Here is a 26748-nt window from a genome sequence, read left to right on the forward strand (position 1 = left end):
CGTAACATCGCCGTCTCTGCCCCGCCTCAGCTCATCTGCTGCTGAAACCCACATCCATGCCTTTGTTACCTCTGGACTTGACTATTCCAACGCACTCCTGGCTGGCCTCCCACATTCTACCCGACGTAAACTTGAGGTCAACCAAAACTCGGCTGCCCGTGTCCTAACTCGCACCAAGTCCCATTCACCCATCACCCCTGTGCTCGCTACAATGTAGGTTCCCCCCTACCCAAACCCTGAACCTGCGCGTGACTTGGCAGTCCGCAATTGGGTTGTGTGACAGATGTGCGCGTGACTTGGCAGTCCGTAATTGGGTTGTGTGACAGATGTGCGTGTAACGTGGCAGTACGTAATTGGGTTGTGTGACAGATGTGCGTGTGACGTGGCAGTACGTAATTGGGTTGTGTGACAGATGTGCACGTGGCAGTCCGTAATTGGGTTGTGACCGATCCACTGGCGGGATGGAGGGGGGTGATCAGCAAGGGGAGGGGGATTTGCCAACCCGCTGTCTGCCATTGGTGTGATAACACTGGTCTGTCAGGCGCACATCTGTCACACAACCCAATTACGTACTGCCACGTTGCACGCACATCTGTCACGTGCACATCTGTCACACAACCCAATTACGTACTGCCACGTTGCACGCACATCTGTCACACAACCCAATTACGTACTGCCACGTTGCACGCACATCTGTCACGTGCACATCTGTCACACAACCCAATTACGTACTGTCACGTCACACGCACATCTGTCACACAACCCAATTACGTACTGCCACGTTGCACGCACATCTGTCACACAACCCAATTACGGACTGTCACGTCACACGCACATCTGTCATGTGCACATCTGTCACACAACCCAATTACGGACTGCCAAGTCATGCGCACATCTGACCTACATTGGCTCCCGGTTAAGAAGTGCCTCGATTTTAAAATTCTCATCCTTGTTTTCAAATCCCTCCATGGCCTCGCCCCTCCCTATCTCTGTAATCTCCTTCAGCCCCACAACCCCCCCCCCCCCGAGATCTCTGCGTTCCTCCAATCCTGGCCTCTTGCACATCCCCGATGTTAATCACTCCAACATCGGTGGCTGTGCCTTCAGCTGCCGAGGCCCTAAGCTCTGGAATTCCCTCCCTAAACCTCTCCACCTCTCTCTCCTCCTTTCGGATGCTCCTTAAAACCTACCTCTGTGACCAAGCTTTTGGTCACCTGCCCGAATGTCTCCTTATGTGGCTCGGTGTCAAAGTATGCTCCTGTGAAGCTCCTTGGGACGTTTTACTACGTTAAAGGTGCCATATAAATACAAGTTGTTCCAATTGTTTGTGTTGGGTTCAGTCCCCACCCCAGGTTGGGGGGTTTAAGCGCTGAGGGACGGGGCCTAGCTCAGAAAGACGTTAATTCCCGTTTGTTTGACAGGAACCCTCCAGGGATTCGCGAGGCGGGATTCGTGGAGAGACCCAGAGCTGCAAGAGCGCGATGGCAGTGGAGCCAGCGGGTCGTGGTGTCATCTGGTGTAGTGGTGGTTGGGGGTTGTGGGGGGGGCGGGCGGTCAGTCGAGGGGCTCTGGGGCCCCTCCCGGTGTGACCGATCCACTGGCGGGATGGAGGGGGTGATCAGCAAGGGGAAGGGGGATTTGCCAACCCGCCGTCCGCCATTGGTGTGATGACACTGGTCTGTCAGGCGCACATCTGTCACGCAACCCAATTACAGACTGCCACGTTACATGCACATCTGTCACACGCACATCTGTCACACAACCCAATTACGGACTGCCACGTTACATGCACATCTGTCACACAACCCAATTACAGACTGCCACGTTACATGCACATCTGTCACACGCACATCTGTCACACAACCCAATTACACACTGCCATGTTACATGCACATCTGTCACACAACCCAATTACACACTGCCACGTTACATGCACATCTGTCACACAGCCCAATTACACACTGCCACGTTACACGCACATCTGTCACACAACCCAATTACAGACTGCCACGTTACATGCACATCTGTCACACAACCCAATTACAGACTGCCACGTTACATGCACATCTGTCACACGCACATCTGTCACACAACCCAATTACACACTGCCATGTTACATGCACATCTGTCACACAACCCAATTACACACTGCCACGTTACATGCACATCTGTCACACAGCCCAATTACATACTGCCACGTTACATGCACATCTGTCACGCGCACATCTGTCACACAACCCAATTACGGACGTTACATGCACATCTGTCACGCGCACATCTGCCACACAACCCAATTACGGACTGCCACGTTACATGCACATCTGTCACGCGCACATCTGTCACACAACCCAATTACGGACGTTACATGCACATCTGCCACACAACCCAATTACGGACTGCCACGTTACACGCACATCTGTTACGCGCACATCTGTCACACAACCCAGTTACGGATTGCCAAGTCACATGCACATCTGTCACGCGCACATCTGCCACACAACCCAATTACAGACTGCCACGTTACACGCACATCTGCCACACAACCCAATTACATACTGCCACGTTACACGCACATCTGTCACACGGCCCAATTACAGACTGCCACGTTACACGCACATCTGTCACACAACCCAATTACATACTGCCACGTTACACGCACATCTGTCACACGGCCCAATTACAGACTGCCACGTTACAACGCACATCTGTCACACAACCCAATTACATACTGCCACGTTACACGCACATCTGTCACACAACCCAATTACAGACTGCCACGTTACACGCACATCTGCCACACAACCCAATTACATACTGCCACGTTACACGCACATCTGTCACACGGCCCAATTACAGACTGCCACGTTACACGCACATCTGCCACACAACCCAATTACATACTGCCACGTTACACGCACATCTGTCACACGGCCCAATTACAGACTGCCACGTTACACGCACATCTGTCACACAACCCAATTACATACTGCCACGTTACACGCACATCTGTCACACAACCCAATTACACACTGCCATGTTACACGCACATCTGTCACACAGCCCAATTACGGACTGCCACGTTACACGCACATCTGTCTCACAACCCAATTACGGACTGCCATGTTACACGCACATCTGTCACACAGCCCAATTACACACTGCCATGTTACACGCACATCTGTCACACAACCCAATTACGGACTGCCACGTTACACGCACATCTGTCACACAACCCAATTACGGACTGCCACGTTACATGCACATCTGTCACACAACCCAATTACGGACGGCGACGTCACGCCTACAGACCATCAGTGCCAACTTTTGCAATGCAGCTTTTTTTTAAATAATGTTTTTAATGGAAAGATTTCACAATTGTAAATTATGTAAAAATAATAAAGCAATTTCTATAACCTCCTTGTATTACACTCATTAACTGGAGAAAGTTTAATCACCTCCGATAGGGAACAGGCTGCCCAGTGTCTGTAACTGGGAGGAGGTGTGTGAGAGGGTTAATCTCCTCCGATAGGGACAGTCTGCCCGGTGTCTGTAACTGGGAGGAGGTGGGTGAGAGGGTTAATCCCCTCCGATAGGGACAGGCTGCCCAGTGTCTGTAACTGAGAGGAGGTGGGTGAGAGGGTTAATCCCCTCCGATAGGGAACAGGCTGCCCAGTGTCTGTAACTGGGAGGAGGTGGGTGAGAGGGTTAATCCCCTCCGATAGGGACAGTCTGCCCAGTGTCTGTAACTGGGAGGAGGTGGGTGAGAGGGTTCAGCCCCTCCGATAGGGAACAGGCTGTCCAGTGTCTGCAACTGGGAGGAGGTGGGTGAGAGGGTTTGCAAAATGGGACAAACACCCAATTGAGATCCTACATGCAGAATTCTGTAAAAGTATCCTCCGGACTCAAAGGAAAACAGTAAACAATGCATGCAGGGTGGAACTAGGCCAATATCCATTAATAATCACTATCCAAAAAAGAGCCACCAAATTTTGGAATCACCTACAAATGAGCAACCCCCAATGCTATCACTACGACGCCCTGAAATGCCAAGAGCTGACCATAAAGAAGAATACCCTCAGTCAACTAGTCCTGGGACTCAGTGAAGTAACTACTAACACTACTAACACTAACCAGCCCCAGGACAGTGACAGCGTAACACAAAGAATTCGACCCAACACAATCGTCGCTAAGCAAAAGGAAAAATATCTGACATATTGGGCAGAAACAACAAAAACCCAAAGCAAACTCAATTGCTACTTGGCCCTAAACAGACAATACAACATAGCTGATTACCTGACCATGGTAAAGGATAACAAACTGAGAAAAACCTTGACAAGGTACAGACTTAGCGAACATAGCCTAGCGATCGAAAAAGGCAGACCAGGCTGCCAAGAGAGGACAGGATATGCTCTCACTGCAGTCAGGGAGTGGTGGAGACAGAGATGCACTTCCTCACAGCCTGTGGAAAATATCAGGGCATCAGGGAGAATTTCTACCAAAAATTCTCACAAATATGCCCTGAATTCAGAAATCTGAATGACAACCAAAAACTCCCATTCCTACTGGGAGAGGAGAGAAGCTGTATAACACTGGCGGCACACTATGTTACAGCTTGCCATGGACAGAGGGACAACCAGTAAACTAAGAAAAGAGTATATATAAATAATGCAAATGTATATTTATACACTCAGGGATATACCTGTTTATACACTGTATGAATAGAACTGCGTTTATGTGTTCAACCATAAATGTATTTTGATGCTTTGGCAACATAAGATGAACCTTATCATGCCGATAAAGCGATTTGAATTGAATTGAATTGAATAATCTCCTCCGATAGGGAACAGGCTGCCCCGTGTCTGTAACTGGGAGAAAGTGGGTGAGAGGGTTAATCCCCTCCGATAGGGACAGTCTGCCCAGTGTCTGTAACTGGGAGGAGGTGGGTGAGAGGGTTAATCCCCTCCGATAGGGACAGTCTGCCCGGTGTCTGTAACTGGGAGGAGGTGGGTGAGAGGGTTAATCCCCTCCGATAGGGTCAGTCTGCCCGGTGTCTGTAACTGGGAGAAGGTGGGTGAGAGGGTTAAACTCCCCCGATAGGAACAGTCTGCCCGGTGTCTGTAACTGGGAGGAGGTGGGTGAGAGGGTTAATCCCCTCCGATATGGACAGACTGCCCGGTGTCCGTAACTGGGAGGAGGTGGGTGAAAGGGTTAATCCCCTCCGATAGGGACAATCTGCCCAGTGTCTGTAACTGGGAGGAGGCGGGTGAGAGGGTTAATCCCCTCTGATAGGGAACAGTCTGCCCAGTGTCTGTAACTGGGAGGAGGTGGGTGAGAGGGTTAATCCCCTCCGATAGGGACAGATTGCCCGGTGTCTGCAACTGGGAGGAGGTGGGTGAGACGGTGAATCCCCTCTGATAGGGGACAGGCTGCCTGGTGTCTGTAACTGGGAGGAGGTGGGTGAGAGGGTTAATCCCCTCCGATAGGGACAGGCTGCCCGGTGTCTGTAACTGGGAGGAGGTGGGTGAGAGGGTTAATCCCCTCCGATAGAGTCAGTCTGCCCAGTGTCTGTAACTGGGAGGAGGTGGGTGAGAGGGTTAATTCCCTCCGATAGGGACAGGCTGCCCGGTGTCTGTAACTGGGAGGAGGCGGGTGAGAGGGTTAATCCCCTCCGATAGGGACAGTCTTCCCAGTGTCTGTAACTGGGAAGAGGTGGGTGAGAGGGTTAATCGCCTCCGATAGGGACAGTATGCCCAGTGTCTGTAACTGGCAGGAGGTGGGTGAGAGTGTTAATCCCATCTGATAGGGACAGGCTGCCCGGTGTCTGTAACTGGGACGGGGTGGGTGAAAGGGTTAATCCCCTCCGATAGGGACAGTCAGCCCAGTGTCTGTAACTGGGAGGAGGTGGGTGAGAGGGTTAATCCCCTCCGATAGGGACAGTCAGCCCAGTGTCTGTAACTGGGAGGAGGTGGGTGAGAGGGTTAATCCCCTCCGATAGGGACAGACTACCCGCTGTCTGTAACTGGGAGGAGGTGGGTGAGAGGGTTAATCCCTTCCGATAGGGACAGTCTGCCCAGTGTCTGTAACTGGCAGGAGGTGGGTGAGAGGGTTAATCCCATCCGATAGGGAACAGTCTGCCCGGTGTCTGTAACTGGGACGGGGTGGGTGAGAGGGTTAATCCCCTCCGATAGGGACAGGCTGCCCGGTGTCTGTAACTGGGAGGAGGTGGGTGAGAGGGTTAATCCCCTCCGATAGGGACAGGCTGCCCAGTGTCTGTAAGTGGGAGGAGGTGGGTGAGAGGGTTAATCCCCTCCGAGAGGGACAGTCTGACCAGTGTCTGTAACTGGGAGGAGGTGGGTGAGAGGGTTAATCCCCTCCGATAGGGACAGGCTGTCCAGTGTCTGTAACTGGGAGGAGGTGGGTGAGAGTGTTAATCCCCTCCGATAGGGACAGGCTGCCCGGTGTCTGTAACTGGGAGGAGGTGGGTGAGAGCGTTAATCCCCTCCGATAGGGACAGTCTGCCCGGTGTCTGTAACTGGAAGGAGGTGGGTGAGAGGGTTAATCCCCTCCGATAGGGACAGGCTGTTCCGTGTCTGTAACTGGGAGGAGGTGGGTGAGAGGGTTAATCCCCTCTGATAGGGACAGACTGTCCAGTGTCTGTAACTGGGAGGAGGTGGGTGAGAGGGTTAATCCCCTCCAATAGGGACAGTCTGCCCAGTGTCTGTAACTGGCAGGAGGTGGGTGAGAGGGTTTATCCCCTCCGATAGGGACAGGCTGCCCGGTGTCTGTAACTGGGTGGAGGTGGGTGAGAGGGTTAATCCCCTCCGATAGGGACAGTCTGCCCGGTGTCTGTAACTGGGAGGAGGTGGGTGAGAGGGTTAATCCCCTCCAATAGGGACAGGCTGCCCGGTGTCTGTAACTGGGAGGAGGTGGGTGAGAGGGTTAATCCCCTCCGATAGGGACAGTCTGCCCGGTGTCTGTAACTGGGAGGAGGTGGGTGAGAGGGTTAATCCCCTCCGATAGGGACAGTCTGCCCAGTGTCTGTAACTGGGAGGAGGTGGGTGAGAGGGTTAATCCCCTCCGATAGGGACAGACTACCCGCTGTCTGTAACTGGGAGGAGGTGGGTGAGAGGGTTAATCCCTTCCGATAGGGACAGTCTGCCCAGTGTCTGTAACTGGCAGGAGGTGGGTGAGAGGGTTAATCCCATCCGATAGGGAACAGTCTGCCCGGTGTCTGTAACTGGGACGGGGTGGGTGAGAGGGTTAATCCCCTCCGATAGGGACAGGCTGCCCGGTGTCTGTAACTGGGAGGAGGTGGGTGAGAGGGTTAATCCCCTCCGATAGGGACAGGCTGCCCAGTGTCTGTAAGTGGGAGGAGGTGGGTGAGAGGGTTAATCCCCTCCGAGAGGGACAGTCTGACCAGTGTCTGTAACTGGGAGGAGGTGGGTGAGAGGGTTAATCCCCTCCGATAGGGACAGGCTGTCCAGTGTCTGTAACTGGGAGGAGGTGGGTGAGAGTGTTAATCCCCTCCGATAGGGACAGGCTGCCCGGTGTCTGTAACTGGGAGGAGGTGGGTGAGAGCGTTAATCCCCTCCGATAGGGACAGTCTGCCCGGTGTCTGTAACTGGAAGGAGGTGGGTGAGAGGGTTAATCCCCTCCGATAGGGACAGGCTGTTCCGTGTCTGTAACTGGGAGGAGGTGGGTGAGAGGGTTAATCCCCTCTGATAGGGACAGACTGTCCAGTGTCTGTAACTGGGAGGAGGTGGGTGAGAGGGTTAATCCCCTCCAATAGGGACAGTCTGCCCAGTGTCTGTAACTGGCAGGAGGTGGGTGAGAGGGTTTATCCCCTCCGATAGGGACAGGCTGCCCGGTGTCTGTAACTGGGTGGAGGTGGGTGAGAGGGTTAATCCCCTCCGATAGGGACAGTCTGCCCGGTGTCTGTAACTGGGAGGAGGTGGGTGAGAGGGTTAATCCCCTCCAATAGGGACAGGCTGCCCGGTGTCTGTAACTGGGAGGAGGTGGGTGAGAGGGTTAATCCCCTCCGATAGGGACAGTCTGCCCGGTGTCTGTAACTGGGAGGAGGTGGGTGAGAGGGTTAATCCCCTCCGATAGGGACAGTCTGCCCAGTGTCTGTAACTGGGAGGAGGTGGGTGAGAGGGTTAATCCCCTCCGATAGGGACAGACTACCCGCTGTCTGTAACTGGGAGGAGGTGGGTGAGAGGGTTAATCCCTTCCGATAGGGACAGGCTGCCAAGTGTCTGTAACTGGGAGGAGGTGGGTGAGAGGGTTAATCCCCTCCGATACGGGACAGTCTGCCCGGTGTCTGTAACTGGGAGGAGGTGGGTGAGAGGGTTAATCCCCTCCGATAGTGGACAGTCTGCCCGGTGTCTGTAACTGGGAGGAGGTGGGTGAGAGGGTTAATCCCCTACGATAGGGACAGCCTGCCCAGTGTCTGTAACTGGGAGGAGGTGGGTGAGAGGGTTAATCCCCTCCGATAGGGACAGTCTGCCCGGTGTCTGTAACTGGGAGGAGGTGGGTGAGAGGGTTAATCCCCTCCGATAGGGACAGTCTGCCCAGTGTCTGTAACTGGGAGGAGGTGGGTGAGAGGGTTAATCCCCTCCGATCGGGACAGACTACCCGCTGTCTGTAACTGGGAGGAGGTGGGTGAGAGGGTTAATCCCTTCCGATAGGGACAGTCTGCCCGGTGTCTGTAACTGGGAGGAGGTGGGTGAGAGGGTTAATCCCCTCCGATAGGGACAGCCTGCCCGGTGTCTGTAACTGGCAGGAGGTGGGTGAGGGGGTTAATCCCATCCGATAGGGAACAGGCTGCCCGGTGTCTGTAACTGGGACGGGGTGGGTGAGAGGGTTAATCCCCTCCGATAGGGACCGGCTGCCCAGTGTCTGTAACTGGGAGGAGGTGGGTGAGAGGGTTAATCCCCTCCGATAGGGACAGTCTGCCCAGTGTCTGTAACTGGCAGGAGGTGGGTGAGAGGGTTAATCCCCTCCGATAAGGACAGGCTGCCCGGTGTCTGTAACTGGGAGGAGGTGGGTGAGAGGGTTAATCCCCTCCGATAGGGACAGTCTGCCAATGTCTGTAACTGGGAGGAGGTGGGTGAGAGGGTTAATCCCCTCCGATAGGGACAGGCTGCCCGGTGTCAGTAACTGGGAGGAGGTGGGTGAGATGGTTAATCCCCTCCGAGAGGGACAGTCAGCCCAGTGTCTGTAACTGGGAGGAGGTGGGTGAGAGGGTTAATCCCCTCCGATAGGGACAGTCTGCCCGGTGTCTCCAACTGGGAGGAGGTGGGTGAGAGGGTTAATCCCCTCCGATAGGGACAGACTGTCCTTTCTCTGCAACTGGGAGGAGGTGGGTGAGAGGGTTAATCCCCTCCGATAGGGACAGGCTGCCCGGTGTCTGTAACTGGGAGGAGGTGGGTGAGAGGGTTAATCCCCTCCGATAGGGACAGTCTGCCCGGTGTCTGTAACTGGGAGGAGGTGGGTGAGATGGTTAATCCCCTCCGATAGGGACAGTCTGCCCAGTGTCTGTAACTGGGAGGAGGTGGGTGAGAGGGTTAATCCCCTCCGATAGGGACAGGCTGCCCAGTGTCTGTAACTGGGAGGAGGTGGGTGAGAGGGTTAATCCCCTCTGATAGGGAGCAGGCTGCCCGGTGTCTGTAACTGGGACGGGGTGGGTGAGAGGGTTAAACCCTTCGATAAGGACAGGCTGCCCGGTGTCTGTAACTGGGAGGAGGTGGGTGAGAGGGTTAATCCCCTCCGATAGGGACAGTCTGCCCGGTGTATGTAACTGGGAGGAGGTGGGTGAGAGGGTTAATCCCCTCCGATTGGGACAGGCTGCCCGGTGTCTGTAACTGGGAGGAGGTGGGTGAGACGGTTAATCCCCTCTGATAGGGAGAGGCTGCCCGGTGTCTGTAACTGGGAGGAGGTGGGTGTGAGGGTTAATCCCCTCCGATAGGGACAGACTGCCCGGTGTCTGTAACTGGGAGGAGGTGGGTGAGAGGGTTAATCCCCTCCGATAGGGACAGACTGCCCGGAGTCTGTAACTGGGAGGAGGTGGGTGAGAGGGTTAATCCCCTCTGAGAGGGACAGGCTGCCCGGTGTCTGTAACTGGGATGGGGAGGGTGAGAGGGTTATTCCCCTCCGATAGGGACAGGCTGCCCGGTGTCTGTAACTGGGAGGAGGTGGGTGAGAGGGTTAATCCCCTCCAATAGGGACAGTCTGCCCAGTGTCTGCAACTGGGAGGAGGTGGGTGAGAGGGTTAATCCTCTCCGATAGGGACAGTCTGCCCGGTGTCTGTAACTGGGAGGAGGTGGGTGAGACGGTTAATCCCCTCTGATAGGGACAGGCTGTCCAGTGTCTGTAACTGGGAGGAGGTGGGTGAGAGGGTTAATCCCCTCCGATAGGGACACGCTGCCCGGTGTCTGTAACTGGGAGGAGGTGGGTGAGAGGGTTAATCCCCTCCGATAGGGACAGGCTGTCCCGTGTCTGTAACTGGGAGGAGGTGGGTGAGAGGGTTAATCCCCTCCGATAGGGACAGTCTGCTCAGTGTCTGTAACTGGGAGGAGGTGGGTGAGAGTGTTAATCCCCTCTGATAGGGAAAGGCTGCCCAGTGTCTGTAACTGGGGGAGGTGGGTGAGAGGGTTAATCCCCTCCGATAGGGACAGGCTGCCCGGTGTCTGCAACTGGGAGGAGGTGGGTGAGAGGCTTAATCCCCTCCGATAGGGACAGTCTGCCCGGTGTCTGTAACTGGGAGGAGGTGGGTGAGAGGTTTAATCCCCTCCGATAGGGACAGTCTGCCCAGTGTCTGTAACTGGGAAGAGGTGGGTGAGAGGGTTAATCGCCTCTGATAGGGACAGTATGCCCAGTGTCTGTAACTGGCAGGAGGTGGGTGAGAGGGTTAATCCCATCTGATAGGGACAGGCTGCCCGGTGTCTGTAACTGGGACGGGGTGGGTGAAAGGGTTAATCCCCTCCGATAGGGAACAGGCTGCCCAGTGTCTGTAACTGGGAGGAGGTGGTTGAGAGGGTTAATCCCCTCCGATAGGGAACAGGCTGCCCAGTGTCTGTAACTGGGAGGAGGTGGTTGAGAGGGTTAATCCCCTCCGATAGGGACAGTCTGCCCAGTGTCTGTAACTGGGAGGAGGCGGGTGAGAGGGTTAATCCCCTCTGATAGGGAACAGGCTGCCCAGTGTCTGTAACTGGGAGGAGGTGGTTGAGAGGGTTAATCCCCTCCGATAGGGACAGGCTGCCCGGTGTCTGTAACTGGGAGGAGGTGGGTGAGAGGGTTAATCCCCTCCGATGGGGACAGGCTGCCCGGTGTCTGTAACTGGGAGGAGGTGGGTGAGAGGGTTAATCCCCTCCGATAGGGACAGGCTGCCCGGTGTCTGTAACTGGGAGGAGGTGGGTGAGAGGGTTAATCCCCTCCGATGGGGACAGGCTGCCCGGTGTCTGTAACTGGGAGGAGGTGGGTGAGAGCGTTAATCCCCTCCGATAGGGACAGTCTGCCCGGTGTCTGTAACTGGGAGGAGGTGGGTGAGAGGGTTAAGCCCCTCCGATAGGGACAGGCTGCCCGGTGTCTGTAACTGGGAGGAGGTGGGTGAGAGGGTTAATCCCGTCCGATAGGGACAGTCTGCCCGGTGCCTATAACGGGGAGGAGGTGGGTGAGAGGATTAATCCCCTCCCATAGGGACAGTCTGCCCGGTGTCTGTAACTGGGAGGAGGTGGGTGAGAGGGTTAATCCCTTCCGATAGGGACAGTCTGCCCAGTGTCTGTAACTGGCAGGAGGTGGGTGAGAGGGTTAATCCCATCCGATAGGGAACAGTCTGCCCGGTGTCTGTAACTGGGACGGGGTGGGTGAGAGGGTTAATCCCCTCCGATAGGGACAGGCTGCCCGGTGTCTGTAACTGGGAGGAGGTGGGTGAGAGGGTTAATCCCCTCCGATAGGGACAGGCTGCCCAGTGTCTGTAAGTGGGAGGAGGTGGGTGAGAGGGTTAATCCCCTCCGAGAGGGACAGTCTGACCAGTGTCTGTAACTGGGAGGAGGTGGGTGAGAGGGTTAATCCCCTCCGATAGGGACAGGCTGTCCAGTGTCTGTAACTGGGAGGAGGTGGGTGAGAGTGTTAATCCCCTCCGATAGGGACAGGCTGCCCGGTGTCTGTAACTGGGAGGAGGTGGGTGAGAGCGTTAATCCCCTCCGATAGGGACAGTCTGCCCGGTGTCTGTAACTGGGAGGAGGTGGGTGAGAGGGTTAATCCCCTCCGATAGGGACAGGCTGTTCCGTGTCTGTAACTGGGAGGAGGTGGGTGAGAGGGTTAATCCCCTCTGATAGGGACAGACTGTCCAGTGTCTGTAACTGGGAGGAGGTGGGTGAGAGGGTTAATCCCCTCCAATAGGGACAGTCTGCCCAGTGTCTGTAACTGGCAGGAGGTGGGTGAGAGGGTTTATCCCCTCCGATAGGGACAGGCTGCCCGGTGTCTGTAACTGGGTGGAGGTGGGTGAGAGGGTTAATCCCCTCCGATAGGGACAGTCTGCCCGGTGTCTGTAACTGGGAGGAGGTGGGTGAGAGGGTTAATCCCCTCCAATAGGGACAGGCTGCCCGGTGTCTGTAACTGGGAGGAGGTGGGTGAGAGGGTTAATCCCCTCCGATAGGGACAGTCTGCCCGGTGTCTGTAACTGGGAGGAGGTGGGTGAGAGGGTTAATCCCCTCCGATAGGGACAGTCTGCCCAGTGTCTGTAACTGGGAGGAGGTGGGTGAGAGGGTTAATCCCCTCCGATAGGGACAGACTACCCGCTGTCTGTAACTGGGAGGAGGTGGGTGAGAGGGTTAATCCCTTCCGATAGGGACAGGCTGCCCAGTGTCTGTAACTGGGAGGAGGTGGGTGAGAGGGTTAATCCCCTCCGATACGGGACAGTCTGCCCGGTGTCTGTAACTGGGAGGAGGTGGGTGAGAGGGTTAATCCCCTCCGATAGTGGACAGTCTGCCCGGTGTCTGTAACTGGGAGGAGGTGGGTGAGAGGGTTAATCCCCTACGATAGGGACAGCCTGCCCAGTGTCTGTAACTGGGAGGAGGTGGGTGAGAGGGTTAATCCCCTCCGATAGGGACAGTCTGCCCGGTGTCTGTAACTGGGAGGAGGTGGGTGAGAGGGTTAATCCCCTCCGATAGGGACAGTCTGCCCAGTGTCTGTAACTGGGAGGAGGTGGGTGAGAGGGTTAATCCCCTCCGATAGGGACAGACTACCCGCTGTCTGTAACTGGGAGGAGGTGGGTGAGAGGGTTAATCCCTTCCGATAGGGACAGTCTGCCTGGTGTCTGTAACTGGGAGGAGGTGGGTGAGAGGGTTAATCCCCTCCGTTAGGGACAGCCTGCCCGGTGTCTGTAACTGGCAGGAGGTGGGTGAGGGGGTTAATCCCATCCGATAGGGAACAGGCTGCCCGGTGTCTGTAACTGGGACGGGGTGGGTGAGAGGGTTAATCCCCTCCGATAGGGACCGGCTGCCCAGTGTCTGTAACTGGGAGGAGGTGGGTGAGAGGGTTAATCCCCTCCGATAGGGACAGTCTGCCCAGTGTCTGTAACTGGGAGGAGGTGGGTGAGAGGGTTAATCCCCTCCGATAAGGACAGGCTGCCCGGTGTCTGTAACTGGGAGGAGGTGGGTGAGAGGGTTAATCCCCTCCGATAGGGACAGTCTGCCAATGTCTGTAACTGGGAGGAGGTGGGTGAGAGGGTTAATCCCCTCCGATAGGGACAGGCTGCCCGGTGTCAGTAACTGGGAGGAGGTGGGTGAGATGGTTAATCCCCTCCGAGAGGGACAGTCAGCCCAGTGTCTGTAACTGGGAGGAGGTGGGTGAGAGGGTTAATCCCCTCCGATAGGGACAGTCTGCCCGGTGTCTCCAACTGGGAGGAGGTGGGTGAGAGGGTTAATCCCCTCCGATAGGGACAGACTGTCCTTTCTCTGCAACTGGGAGGAGGTGGGTGAGAGGGTTAATCCCCTCCGATAGGGACAGGCTGCCCGGTGTCTGTAACTGGGAGGAGGTGGGTGAGAGGGTTAATCCCCTCCGATAGGGACAGTCTGCCCGGTGTCTGTAACTGGGAGGAGGTGGGTGAGATGGTTAATCCCCTCCGATAGGGACAGTCTGCCCAGTGTCTGTAACTGGGAGGAGGTGGGTGAGAGGGTTAATCCCCTCCGATAGGGACAGGCTGCCCAGTGTCTGTAACTGGGAGGAGGTGGGTGAGAGGGTTAATCCCCTCTGATAGGGAGCAGGCTGCCCGGTGTCTGTAACTGGGACGGGGTGGGTGAGAGGGTTAAACCCTTCGATAAGGACAGGCTGCCCGGTGTCTGTAACTGGGAGGAGGTGGGTGAGAGGGTTAATCCCCTCCGATAGGGACAGTCTGCCCGGTGTATGTAACTGGGAGGAGGTGGGTGAGAGGGTTAATCCCCTCCGATTGGGACAGGCTGCCCGGTGTCTGTAACTGGGAGGAGGTGGGTGAGACGGTTAATCCCCTCTGATAGGGAGAGGCTGCCCGGTGTCTGTAACTGGGAGGAGGTGGGTGTGAGGGTTAATCCCCTCCGATAGGGACAGACTGCCCGGTGTCTGTAACTGGGAGGAGGTGGGTGAGAGGGTTAATCCCCTCCGATAGGGACAGACTGCCCGGAGTCTGTAACTGGGAGGAGGTGGGTGAGAGGGTTAATCCCCTCTGAGAGGGACAGGCTGCCCGGTGTCTGTAACTGGGATGGGGAGGGTGAGAGGGTTATTCCCCTCCGATAGGGACAGGCTGCCCGGTGTCTGTAACTGGGAGGAGGTGGGTGAGAGGGTTAATCCCCTCCGATAGGGACAGTCTGTCCAGTGTCTGCAACTGGGAGGAGGTGGGTGAGAGGGTTAATCCTCTCCGATAGGGACAGTCTGCCCGGTGTCTGTAACTGGGAGGAGGTGGGTGAGACGGTTAATCCCCTCTGATAGGGACAGGCTGTCCAGTGTCTGTAACTGGGAGGAGGTGGGTGAGAGGGTTAATCCCCTCCGATAGGGACACGCTGCCCGGTGTCTGTAACTGGGAGGAGGTGGGTGAGAGGGTTAATCCCCTCCGATAGGGACAGGCTGTCCCGTGTCTGTAACTGGGAGGAGGTGGGTGAGAGGGTTAATCCCCTCCGATAGGGACAGTCTGCTCAGTGTCTGTAACTGGGAGGAGGTGGGTGAGAGTGTTAATCCCCTCTGATAGGGAAAGGCTGCCCAGTGTCTGTAACTGGGGGAGGTGGGTGAGAGGGTTAATCCCCTCCGATAGGGACAGGCTGCCCGGTGTCTGCAACTGGGAGGAGGTGGGTGAGAGGCTTAATCCCCTCCGATAGGGACAGTCTGCCCGGTGTCTGTAACTGGGAGGAGGTGGGTGAGAGGTTTAATCCCCTCCGATAGGGACAGTCTGCCCAGTGTCTGTAACTGGGAAGAGGTGGGTGAGAGGGTTAATCGCCTCTGATAGGGACAGTATGCCCAGTGTCTGTAACTGGCAGGAGGTGGGTGAGAGGGTTAATCCCATCTGATAGGGACAGGCTGCCCGGTGTCTGTAACTGGGACGGGGTGGGTGAAAGGGTTAATCCCCTCCGATAGGGACAGTCAGCCCAGTGTCTGTAACTGGGAGGAGGTGGGTGAGAGGGTTAATCCCCTCCGATAGGGACAGTCAGCCCAGTGTCGGTAACTGGGAGGAGGTGGGTGAGAGGGTTAATCCCCTCCGATAGGGACAGACTACCCGCTGTCTGTAACTGGGAGGAGGTGGGTGAGAGGGTTAATCCCTTCCGATAGGGACAGTCTGCCCAGTGTCTGTAACTGGCAGGAGGTGGGTGAGAGGGTTAATCCCATCCGATAGGGAACAGGCTGCCCGGTGTCTGTAACTGGGACGGGGTGGGTGAGAGGGTTAATCCCCTCCGATAAGGACAGGCTGCCCCGTGTCTGTAACTGGGAGGAGGTGGGTGAGAGGGTTAATCCCCTCCGATAGGGAAAGTCTGCCCAGTGTCAGTAACTGGGAGGAGGTGGGTGAGAGGGTTAATCCCCTCCGATAGGGAACAGGCTGCCCAGTGTCTGTAACTGGGAGGAGGTGGTTGAGAGGGTTAATCCCCTCCGATAGGGAACAGGCTGCCCAGTGTCTGTAACTGGGAGGAGGTGGTTGAGAGGGTTAATCCCCTCCGATAGGGAACAAGCTGCCCAGTGTCTGTAACTGGGAGGAGGTGGTTGAGAGGGTTAATCCCCTCCGATAGGGACAGTCTGCCCAGTGTCTGTAACTGGGAGGAGGCGGGTGAGAGGGTTAATCCCCTCCGATAGGGAACAGGCTGCCCAGTGTCTGTAACTGGGAGGAGGTGGTTGAGAGGGTTAATCCCCTCCGATAGGGACAGGCTGCCCGGTGTCTGTAACTGGGAGGAGGTGGGTGAGAGGGTTAATCCCCTCCGATGGGGACAGGCTGCCCGGTGTCTGTAACTGGGAGGAGGTGGGTGAGAGGGTTAATCCCCTCCGATAGGGACAGGCTGCCCGGTGTCTGTAACTGGGAGGAGGTGGGTGAGAGGGTTAATCCCCTCCGATGGGGACAGGCTGCCCGGTGTCTGTAACTGGGAGGAGGTGGGTGAGAGCGTTAATCCCCTCCGATAGGGACAGTCTGCCCGGTGTCTGTAACTGGGAGGAGGTGGGTGAGAGGGTTAAGCCCCTCCGATAGGGACAGGCTGCCCGGTGTCTGTAACTGGGAGGAGGTGGGTGAGAGGGTTAATCCCGTCCGATAGGGACAGTCTGCCCGGTGCCTATAACGGGGAGGAGGTGGGTGAGAGGATTAATCCCCTCCCATAGGGACAGTCTGCCCGGTGTCTGTAACTGGGAGGAGGTGGGTGAAAGGGTTAATCCCCTCCGATAGGGACAGTCTGCCCGGTGTCTGTAACTGGGAGGAGGTGGGTGAGAGGGTTAATCCCCTCCGATAGGGACAGACTGCCCGGAGTCTGTAACTGGGAGGAGGTGGGTGAGAGGGTTAATCGCCTCCGATAGGGACAGTATGCCCAGTGTCTGCAACTGGCAGGAGGTGGGTGAGAGGGTTAATCCCATCTGATAGGGACAGGCTGCCCGGTGTCTGTAACTGGGAGGAGGTGGGTGAGAGGGTTAATCCCCTCCGATAGGGACAGTCTGTCCAGTGTCTGCAACTGGGACGAGGTGGGTGAGAGGGTTAATCCTCTCCGATAGGGACAGTCTGCCCGGTGTCTGTAACTGGGAGGAGGTGGGTGAGACGGTTAATCCCCTCAGATAGGGACAGGCTGTCCAGTGTCTGTAACTGGGAGGAGGTGGGTGAGAGGGTTAATCCCCTCCGATAGGGACACGCTGCCCGGTGTCTGTAACTGGGAGGAGGTGGGTGAGAGGGTTAATCCCCTCCGATAGGGACAGGCTGTCCCGTGTCTGTAACTGGGAGGAGGTGGGTGAGAGGGTTAATCCCCTCCGATAGGGACAGTCTGCCCAGTGTCTGTAACTGGGAGGAGGTGGGTGAGAGTGTTAATCCCCTCTGATAGGGAAAGGCTGCCCAGTGTCTGTAACTGGGAAGAGGTGGGTGAGAGGGTTAATCCCCTCCGATAGGGACAGGCTGCCCGGTGTCTGTAACTGGGAGGAGGTGGGTGAGAGGGTTAATCCCGTCCGATAGGGACAGTCTGCCCGGTGTCTGTAACTGGGAGGAGGTGGGTGAGAGGGTTAATCCCCTCCGATAGGGACAGTCTGCCCGGTGTCTGTAACTGGGACGGGGTGGGTGAGAGGGTTAATCCCCTCCGATAGGGACAGGCTGCCCGGTGTCTGTAACTGGGAGGAGGTGGGTGAGAGGGTTAATCCCATCCGATAGGGAACAGTCTGCCCGGTGTCTGTAACTGGGACGGGGTGGGTGAGAGGGTTAATCCCCTCCGATAGGGACAGTCTGCCCGGTGTATGTAACTGGGAGGAGGTGGGTGAGAGGGTTAATCCCCTCCGATTGGGACAGGCTGCCCGGTGTCTGTAACTGGGAGGAGGTGGGTGAGAGGGTTAATCCCCTCTGATAGGGACAGGCTGCCCGGTGTCTGTAACTGGGAGGAGGTGGGTGAGAGGGTTAATCCCCTCCGATAGGGACAGACTGCCCGGTGTCTGTAACTGGGAGGAGGTGGGTGAGAGGGTTAATCCCCTCCGATAGGGACAGTCTGCCCAGTGTCTGTAACTGGGAGGAGGTGGGTGAGAGGGTTAATCCCCTCCGATAGGGACAGGCTGCCCGGTGTCTGTAACTGGGAGGAGGTGGGTGAGAGGGTTAATCCCCTCCGATAGGGACAGACTGCCCGGTGTCTGTAACTGGGAGGAGGTGGGTGAGAGGGTTAATCCCCTCCAGTAAGGACAGGCTGCCCGGTGTCTGTAACTGGGAGGAGGTGGATGAGAGGGTTAATCCCCTCCGATAGGGACAGACTGCCTGGTGTCTGTAACTGGGAGGAGGTGGGTGAGAGGGTTAATCCCCTCTGAGAGGGACATGCTGTCCAGTGTCTGCAACTGGGAGGAGGTGGGTGAGAGGGTTAATCCCCTCCGATAGGGACAGGCTGCCCGGTGTCTGTAACTGGGAGGAGGTGGGTGAGAGGGTTAATCCCGTCCGATAGGGACAGTCTGCCCGGTGTCTGTAACTGGGAGGAGGTGGGTGAGAGGGTTAATCCCCTCCGATAAGGACAGGCTGCCCGGTGTCTGTAACTGGGAGGAGGTGGGTGAGAGGGTTAATCCCCTCCGATAAGGACAGGCTGCCCGGTGTCTGTAACTGGGAGGAGGTGGGTGAGAGGGTTAATCCCCTCCGATAGGGACAGTCTGCCCAGTGTCTGTAACTGGGAGGAGAGGGTTAATCCCCTCCGATTGGGACAGGCTGCCCGGTGTCTGTAACTGGGAGGAGGTGGGTGAGAGGGTTAATCCCCTCTGATAGGGACAGGCTGCCCGGTGTCTGTAACTGGGAGGAGGTGGGTGAGAGGGTTAATCCCCTCCGATAGGGACAGACTGCCCGGTGTCTGTAACTGGGAGGAGGTGGGTGAGAGGGTTAATCCCCTCCGATAGGGACAGACTGCCCGGAGTCTGTAACTGGGAGGAGGTGGGTGAGAGGGTTAATCCCCTCTGAGAGGGACAGGCTGCCCGGTGTCTGTAACTGGGATGGGGAGGGTGAGAGGGTTATTCCCCTCCGATAGGGACAGGCTGCCCGGTGTCTGTAACTGGGAGGAGGTGGGTGAGAGGGTTAATCCCCTCCGATAGGGACAGTCTGTCCAGTGTCTGCAACTGGGACGAGGTGGGTGAGAGGGTTAATCCTCTCCGATAGGGACAGTCTGCCCGGTGTCTGTAACTGGGAGGAGGTGGGTGAGACGGTTAATCCCCTCAGATAGGGACAGGCTGTCCAGTGTCTGTAACTGGGAGGAGGTGGGTGAGAGGGTTAATCCCCTCCGATAGGGACACGCTGCCCGGTGTCTGTAACTGGGAGGAGGTGGGTGAGAGGGTTAATCCCCTCCGATAGGGACAGGCTGTCCCGTGTCTGTAACTGGGAGGAGGTGGGTGAGAGGGTTAATCCCCTCCGATAGGGACAGTCTGCCCAGTGTCTGTAACTGGGAGGAGGTGGGTGAGAGTGTTAATCCCCTCTGATAGGGAAAGGCTGCCCAGTGTCTGTAACTGGGAAGAGGTGGGTGAGAGGGTTAATCGCCTCCGATAGGGACAGTATGCCCAGTGTCTGTAACTGGCAGTAGGTGGGTGAGAGGGTTAATCCCATCTGATAGGGACAGGCTGCCCGGTGTCTGTAACTGGGACGGGGTGGGTGAAAGGGTTAATCCCCTCCGATAGGGACAGTCAGCCCAGTGTCTGTAACTGGGAGGAGGTGGGTTAGAGGGTTAATCCCCTCCGATAGGGACAGTCAGCCCAGTGTCTGTAACTGGGAGGAGGTGGGTGAGAGGGTTAATCCCTTCCGATAGGGACAGTCTGCCCAGTGTCTGTAACTGGCAGGAGGTGGGTGAGAGGGTTAATCCCATCCGATAGGGAACAGTCTGCCCGGTGTCTGTAACTGGGACGGGGTGGGTGAGAGGGTTAATCCCCTCCGATAAGGACAGGCTGCCCCGTGTCTGTAACTGGGAGGAGGTGGGTGAGAGGGTTAATCCCCTCCGATAGGGAAAGTCTGCCCAGTGTCAGTAACTGGGAGGAGGTGGGTGAGAGGGTTAATCCCCTCCGATAGGGACAGTCTGCCCAGTGTCTGTAACTGGGAGGAGGCGGGTGAGAGGGTTAATCCCCTCCGATAGGGAACAGGCTGCCCAGTGTCTGTAACTGGGAGGAGGTGGTTGAGAGGGTTAATCCCCTCCGATAGGGACAGGCTGCCCGGTGTCTGTAACTGGGAGGAGGTGGGTGAGAGGGTTAATCCCCTCCGATGGGGACAGGCTGCCCGGTGTCTGTAACTGGGAGGAGGTGGGTGAGAGGGTTAATCCCCTCCGATAGGGACAGGCTGCCCGGTGTCTGTAACTGGGAGGAGGTGGGTGAGAGGGTTAATCCCCTCCGATGGGGACAGGCTGCCCGGTGTCTGTAACTGGGAGGAGGTGGGTGAGAGCGTTAATCCCCTCCGATAGGGACAGTCTGCCCGGTGTCTGTAACTGGGAGGAGGTGGGTGAGAGGGTTAATCCCCTCCGATAGGGACAGGCTGCCCGGTGTCTGTAACTGGGAGGAGGTGGGTGAGAGGGTTAATCCCGTCCGATAGGGACAGTCTGCCCGGTGCCTATAACGGGGAGGAGGTGGGTGAGAGGATTAATCCCCTCCCATAGGGACAGTCTGCCCGGTGTCTGTAACTGGGAGGAGGTGGGTGAAAGGGTTAATCCCCTCCGATAGGGACAGTCTGCCCAGTGTCTGTAACTGGGAAGAGGTGGGTGAGAGGGTTAATCGCCTCCGATAGGGACAGTATGCCCAGTGTCTGTAACTGGCAGGAGGTGGGTGAGAGGGTTAATCCCATCTGATAGGGACAGGCTGCCCGGTGTCTGTAACTGGGACGGGGTGGGTGAAAGGGTTAATCCCCTCCGATAGGGACAGTCAGCCCAGTGTCTGTAACTGGGAGGAGGTGGGTGAGAGGGTTAATCCCCTCCGATAGGGACAGTCAGCCCAGTGTCTGTAACTGGGAGGAGGTGGGTGAGAGGGTTAATCCCCTCCGATAGGGACAGACTACCCGCTGTCTGTAACTGGGAGGAGGTGGGTGAGAGGGTTAATCCCTTCCGATAGGGACAGTCTGCCCAGTGTCTGTAACTGGCAGGAGGTGGGTGAGAGGGTTAATCCCATCCGATAGGGAACAGTCTGCCCGGTGTCTGTAACTGGGACGGGGTGGGTGAGAGGGTTAATCCCCTCCGATAAGGACAGGCTGCCCGGTGTCTGTAACTGGGAGGAGGTGGGTGAGAGGGTTAATCCCCTCCGATAAGGACAGGCTGCCCGGTGTCTGTAACTGGGAGGAGGTGGGTGAGAGGGTTAATCCCCTCCGATAGGGACAGTCTGCCCAGTGTCTGTAACTGGGAGGAGGTGGGTGAGAGGGTTAATCCCCTCCGATAGGGAAAGTCTGCCCAGTGTCTGTAACTGGGAGGAGGTGGGTGAGAGGGTTAATCCCCTCCGATAGGGACAGTCTGCCCAGTGTCTGTAACTGGGAGGAGGTGGGTGAGAGGGTTAATCCCCTCCGATAGGGACAGACTGCCCGGTGTCTGTAACTGGGAGGAGGTGGGTGAGAGGGTTAATCCCCTCCGATAGGGACAGGCTGCCCGGTGTCTGTAACTGGGAGGAGGTGGGTGAGAGGGTTAATCCCCTCCGATAGGGACAGACTGCCTGGTGTCTGTAACTGGGAGGAGGTGGGTGAGAGGGTTAATCCCCTCCGGTAGGGACAGGCTGCCCGGTGTCTGTAACTGGGAGGAGGTGGATGAGAGGGTTAATCCCCTCCGATAGGGACAGACTGCCTGGTGTCTGTAACTGGGAGGAGGTGGGTGAGAGGGTTAATCCCCTCTGAGAGGGACATGCTGTCCAGTGTCTGCAACTGGGAGGAGGTGGGTGAGAGGGTTAATCCCCTCCGATAGGGACAGGCTGCCCGGTGTCTGTAACTGGGAGGAGGTGGGTGAGAGGGTTAATCCCGTCCGATAGGGACAGTCTGCCCGGTGTCTGTAACTGGGAGGAGGTGGGTGAGAGCGTTAATCCCCTCCGATAGGGACAGGCTGCCCGGTGTCTGTAACTGGGAGGAGGTGAGTGAGAGGGTTAATCCCCTCCAATAGGGACAGTCTGCCCAGTGTCTGTAACTGGGAGGAGGTGGGTGAGAGGGTTAATCCCCTCCGATAGGGACAGACTGTCCAGTGTCTGTAACTGGGAGGAGGTGGGTGAGAGGGTTAAGCCCCTCCGATAGGGACAGTCTGCCCAGTGTCTGCAACTGGCAGGAGGTGGGTGAGAGGATTTATCCCCTCCGACAGGAACAGGCTGCCCGGTGTCTGTAACTGGGTGGAGGTGGGTGAGAGGGTTAATCCCCTCCGATAGGGACAGTATGCCCAGTGTCTGTAACTGGCAGGAGGTGGGTGAAAGGGTTAATCCCCTCCGATAGGGACAGACTACCCGCTGTCTGTAACTGGGAGGAGGTGGGTGAGAGGGTTAATCCCTTCCGATAGGGACATTCTGCCCAGTGTCTGTAACTGGCAGGAGGTGGGTGAGAGGGTTAATCCCATCCGATAGTGAACAGTCTGCCCGGTGTCTGTAACTGGGACGGGGTGGGTGAGAGGGTTAATCCCCTCCGATAAGGACAGGCTGCCCGGTGTCTGTAACTGGGAGGAGGTGGGTGAGAGGCTTAATCCCCTCCGATAGGGACAGTCTGCCCAGTGTCTGTAACTGGGAGGAGGTGGGTGAGAGGGTTAATCCCCTCCGATAGGGAAACTCTGCCCAGTGTCTGTAACTGGGAGGAGGTGGGTGAGAGGGTTAATCCCCTCCGATAGGGACAGTCTGCCCAGTGTCTGTAACTGGGAGGAGGTGGGTGAGAGGGTTAATCCCCTCCGATAGGGAAACTCTGCCCAGTGTCTGTAACTGGGAGGAGGTGGGTGAGAGGGTTAATCCCCTCCGATAGGGACAGACTGCCCAGTGTCTGTAACTGGGACGAGGTGGCTGAGAGGGTTAATCCCCTCCGATAGGGACAGGCTGCCCGGTGTCTGCAACTGGGAGGAGGTGGGTGAGAGGGTTAATCCCCTCCGATAGGGACAGTCTGCCCGGTGTCTGTAACTGGGAGGAGGTGGGTGAGAGGGTTAATCACCTCCGATAGGGACAGGCTGTTCCGTGTCTGTAACTGGGAGGAGGTGGGTGAGAGGGTTAATCCCCTCTGATAGGGACAGACTGTCCAGTGTCTGTAACTGGGAGGAGGTGGGTGAGAGGGTTAATCCCCTCCAATAGGGACAGTCTGCCCAGTGTCTGTAACTGGCAGGAGGTGGGTGAGAGGGTTCATCCCCTCCGATAGGGACAGGCTGCCCAGTGTCTGTAACTGGGAGGAGGTGGGTGAGAGGGTTAATCCCCTCCGATACGGGACAGTCTGCCCGGTGTCTGTAACTGGGAGGAGGTGGGTGAGAGGGTTAATCCCCTCCGATAGGGACAGACTGCCCGGTGTCTGTAACTGGGAGGAGGTGGGTGAGAGGGTTAATCCCCTCCGATAGGGACAGGCTGCCCGGTGTCTGTAACTGGGAGGAGGTGGGTGAGAGGGTTAATCCCCTCCGATAGGGACAGACTGCCCGGTGTCTGTAACTGGGAGGAGGTGGGTGAGAGGGTTAATCCCCTCCGGTAAGGACAGGCTGCCCGGTGTCTGTAACTGGGAGGAGGTGGATGAGAGGGTTAATCCCCTCCGATAGGGACAGACTGCCTGGTGTCTGTAACTGGGAGGAGGTGGGTGAGAGGGTTAATCCCCTCTGAGAGGGACATGCTGTCCAGTGTCTGCAACTGGGAGGAGGTGGGTGAGAGGGTTAATCCCCTCCGATAGGGACACGCTGCCCGGTGTCTGTAACTGGGAGGAGGTGGGTGAGAGGGTTAATCCCCTCCGATAGGGACAGGCTGTCCCGTGTCTGTAACTGGGAGGAGGTGGGTGAGAGGGTTAATCCCCTCCGATAGGGACAGTCTGCCCAGTGTCTGTAACTGGGAGGAGGTGGGTGAGAGTGTTAATCCCCTCTGATAGGGAAAGGCTGCCCAGTGTCTGTAACTGGGAAGAGGTGGGTGAGAGGGTTAATCGCCTCCGATAGGGACAGTATGCCCAGTGTCTGTAACTGGCAGTAGGTGGGTGAGAGGGTTAATCCCATCTGATAGGGACAGGCTGCCCGGTGTCTGTAACTGGGACGGGGTGGGTGAAACGGTTAATCCCCTCCGATAGGGACAGTCAGCCCAGTGTCTGTAACTGGGAGGAGGTGGGTTAGAGGGTTAATCCCCTCCGATAGGGACAGTCAGCCCAGTGTCTGTAACTGGGAGGAGGTGGGTGAGAGGGTTAATCCCTTCCGATAGGGACAGTCTGCCCAGTGTCTGTAACTGGCAGGAGGTGGGTGAGAGGGTTAATCCCATCCGATAGGGAACAGTCTGCCCGGTGTCTGTAACTGGGACGGGGTGGGTGAGAGGGTTAATCCCCTCCGATAAGGACAGGCTGCCCCGTGTCTGTAACTGGGAGGAGGTGGGTGAGAGGGTTAATCCCCTCCGATAGGGAAAGTCTGCCCAGTGTCAGTAACTGGGAGGAGGTGGGTGAGAGGGTTAATCCCCTCCGATAGGGACAGTCTGCCCAGTGTCTGTAACTGGGAGGAGGCGGGTGAGAGGGTTAATCCCCTCCGATAGGGAACAGGCTGCCCAGTGTCTGTAACTGGGAGGAGGTGGTTGAGAGGGTTAATCCCCTCCGATAGGGACAGGCTGCCCGGTGTCTGTAACTGGGAGGAGGTGGGTGAGAGGGTTAATCCCCTCCGATGGGGACAGGCTGCCCGGTGTCTGTAACTGGGAGGAGGTGGGTGAGAGGGTTAATCCCCTCCGATAGGGACAGGCTGCCCGGTGTCTGTAACTGGGAGGAGGTGGGTGAGAGGGTTAATCCCCTCCGATGGGGACAGGCTGCCCGGTGTCTGTAACTGGGAGGAGGTGGGTGAGAGCGTTAATCCCCTCCGATAGGGACAGTCTGCCCGGTGTCTGTAACTGGGAGGAGGTGGGTGAGAGGGTTAATCCCCTCCGATAGGGACAGGCTGCCCGGTGTCTGTAACTGGGAGGAGGTGGGTGAGAGGGTTAATCCCGTCCGATAGGGACAGTCTGCCCGGTGCCTATAACGGGGAGGAGGTGGGTGAGAGGATTAATCCCCTCCCATAGGGACAGTCTGCCCGGTGTCTGTAACTGGGAGGAGGTGGGTGAAAGGGTTAATCCCCTCCGATAGGGACAGTCTGCCCAGTGTCTGTAACTGGGAAGAGGTGGGTGAGAGGGTTAATCGCCTCCGATAGGGACAGTATGCCCAGTGTCTGTAACTGGCAGGAGGTGGGTGAGAGGGTTAATCCCATCTGATAGGGACAGGCTGCCCGGTGTCTGTAACTGGGACGGGGTGGGTGAAAGGGTTAATCCCCTCCGATAGGGACAGTCAGCCCAGTGTCTGTAACTGGGAGGAGGTGGGTGAGAGGGTTAATCCCCTCCGATAGGGACAGTCAGCCCAGTGTCTGTAACTGGGAGGAGGTGGGTGAGAGGGTTAATCCCCTCCGATAGGGACAGACTACCCGCTGTCTGTAACTGGGAGGAGGTGGGTGAGAGGGTTAATCCCTTCCGATAGGGACAGTCTGCCCAGTGTCTGTAACTGGCAGGAGGTGGGTGAGAGGGTTAATCCCATCCGATAGGGAACAGTCTGCCCGGTGTCTGTAACTGGGACGGGGTGGGTGAGAGGGTTAATCCCCTCCGATAAGGACAGGCTGCCCGGTGTCTGTAACTGGGAGGAGGTGGGTGAGAGGGTTAATCCCCTCCGATAAGGACAGGCTGCCCGGTGTCTGTAACTGGGAGGAGGTGGGTGAGAGGGTTAATCCCCTCCGATAGGGACAGTCTGCCCAGTGTCTGTAACTGGGAGGAGGTGGGTGAGAGGGTTAATCCCCTCCGATAGGGAAAGTCTGCCCAGTGTCTGTAACTGGGAGGAGGTGGGTGAGAGGGTTAATCCCCTCCGATAGGGACAGTCTGCCCAGTGTCTGTAACTGGGAGGAGGTGGGTGAGAGGGTTAATCCCCTCCGATAGGGACAGACTGCCCGGTGTCTGTAACTGGGAGGAGGTGGGTGAGAGGGTTAATCCCCTCCGATAGGGACAGGCTGCCCGGTGTCTGTAACTGGGAGGAGGTGGGTGAGAGGGTTAATCCCCTCCGATAGGGACAGACTGCCTGGTGTCTGTAACTGGGAGGAGGTGGGTGAGAGGGTTAATCCCCTCCGGTAGGGACAGGCTGCCCGGTGTCTGTAACTGGGAGGAGGTGGATGAGAGGGTTAATCCCCTCCGATAGGGACAGACTGCCTGGTGTCTGTAACTGGGAGGAGGTGGGTGAGAGGGTTAATCCCCTCTGAGAGGGACATGCTGTCCAGTGTCTGCAACTGGGAGGAGGTGGGTGAGAGGGTTAATCCCCTCCGATAGGGACAGGCTGCCCGGTGTCTGTAACTGGGAGGAGGTGGGTGAGAGGGTTAATCCCGTCCGATAGGGACAGTCTGCCCGGTGTCTGTAACTGGGAGGAGGTGGGTGAGAGCGTTAATCCCCTCCGATAGGGAC

The sequence above is a fragment of the Somniosus microcephalus genome, unplaced genomic scaffold, assembly GCF_052327205.1.
Source record: "Somniosus microcephalus isolate GS21.2 unplaced genomic scaffold, FLI_Smic_1.0 unresolved_chr3, whole genome shotgun sequence".
NCBI classification, from domain to species: Eukaryota; Metazoa; Chordata; class Chondrichthyes; order Squaliformes; family Somniosidae; genus Somniosus; species Somniosus microcephalus.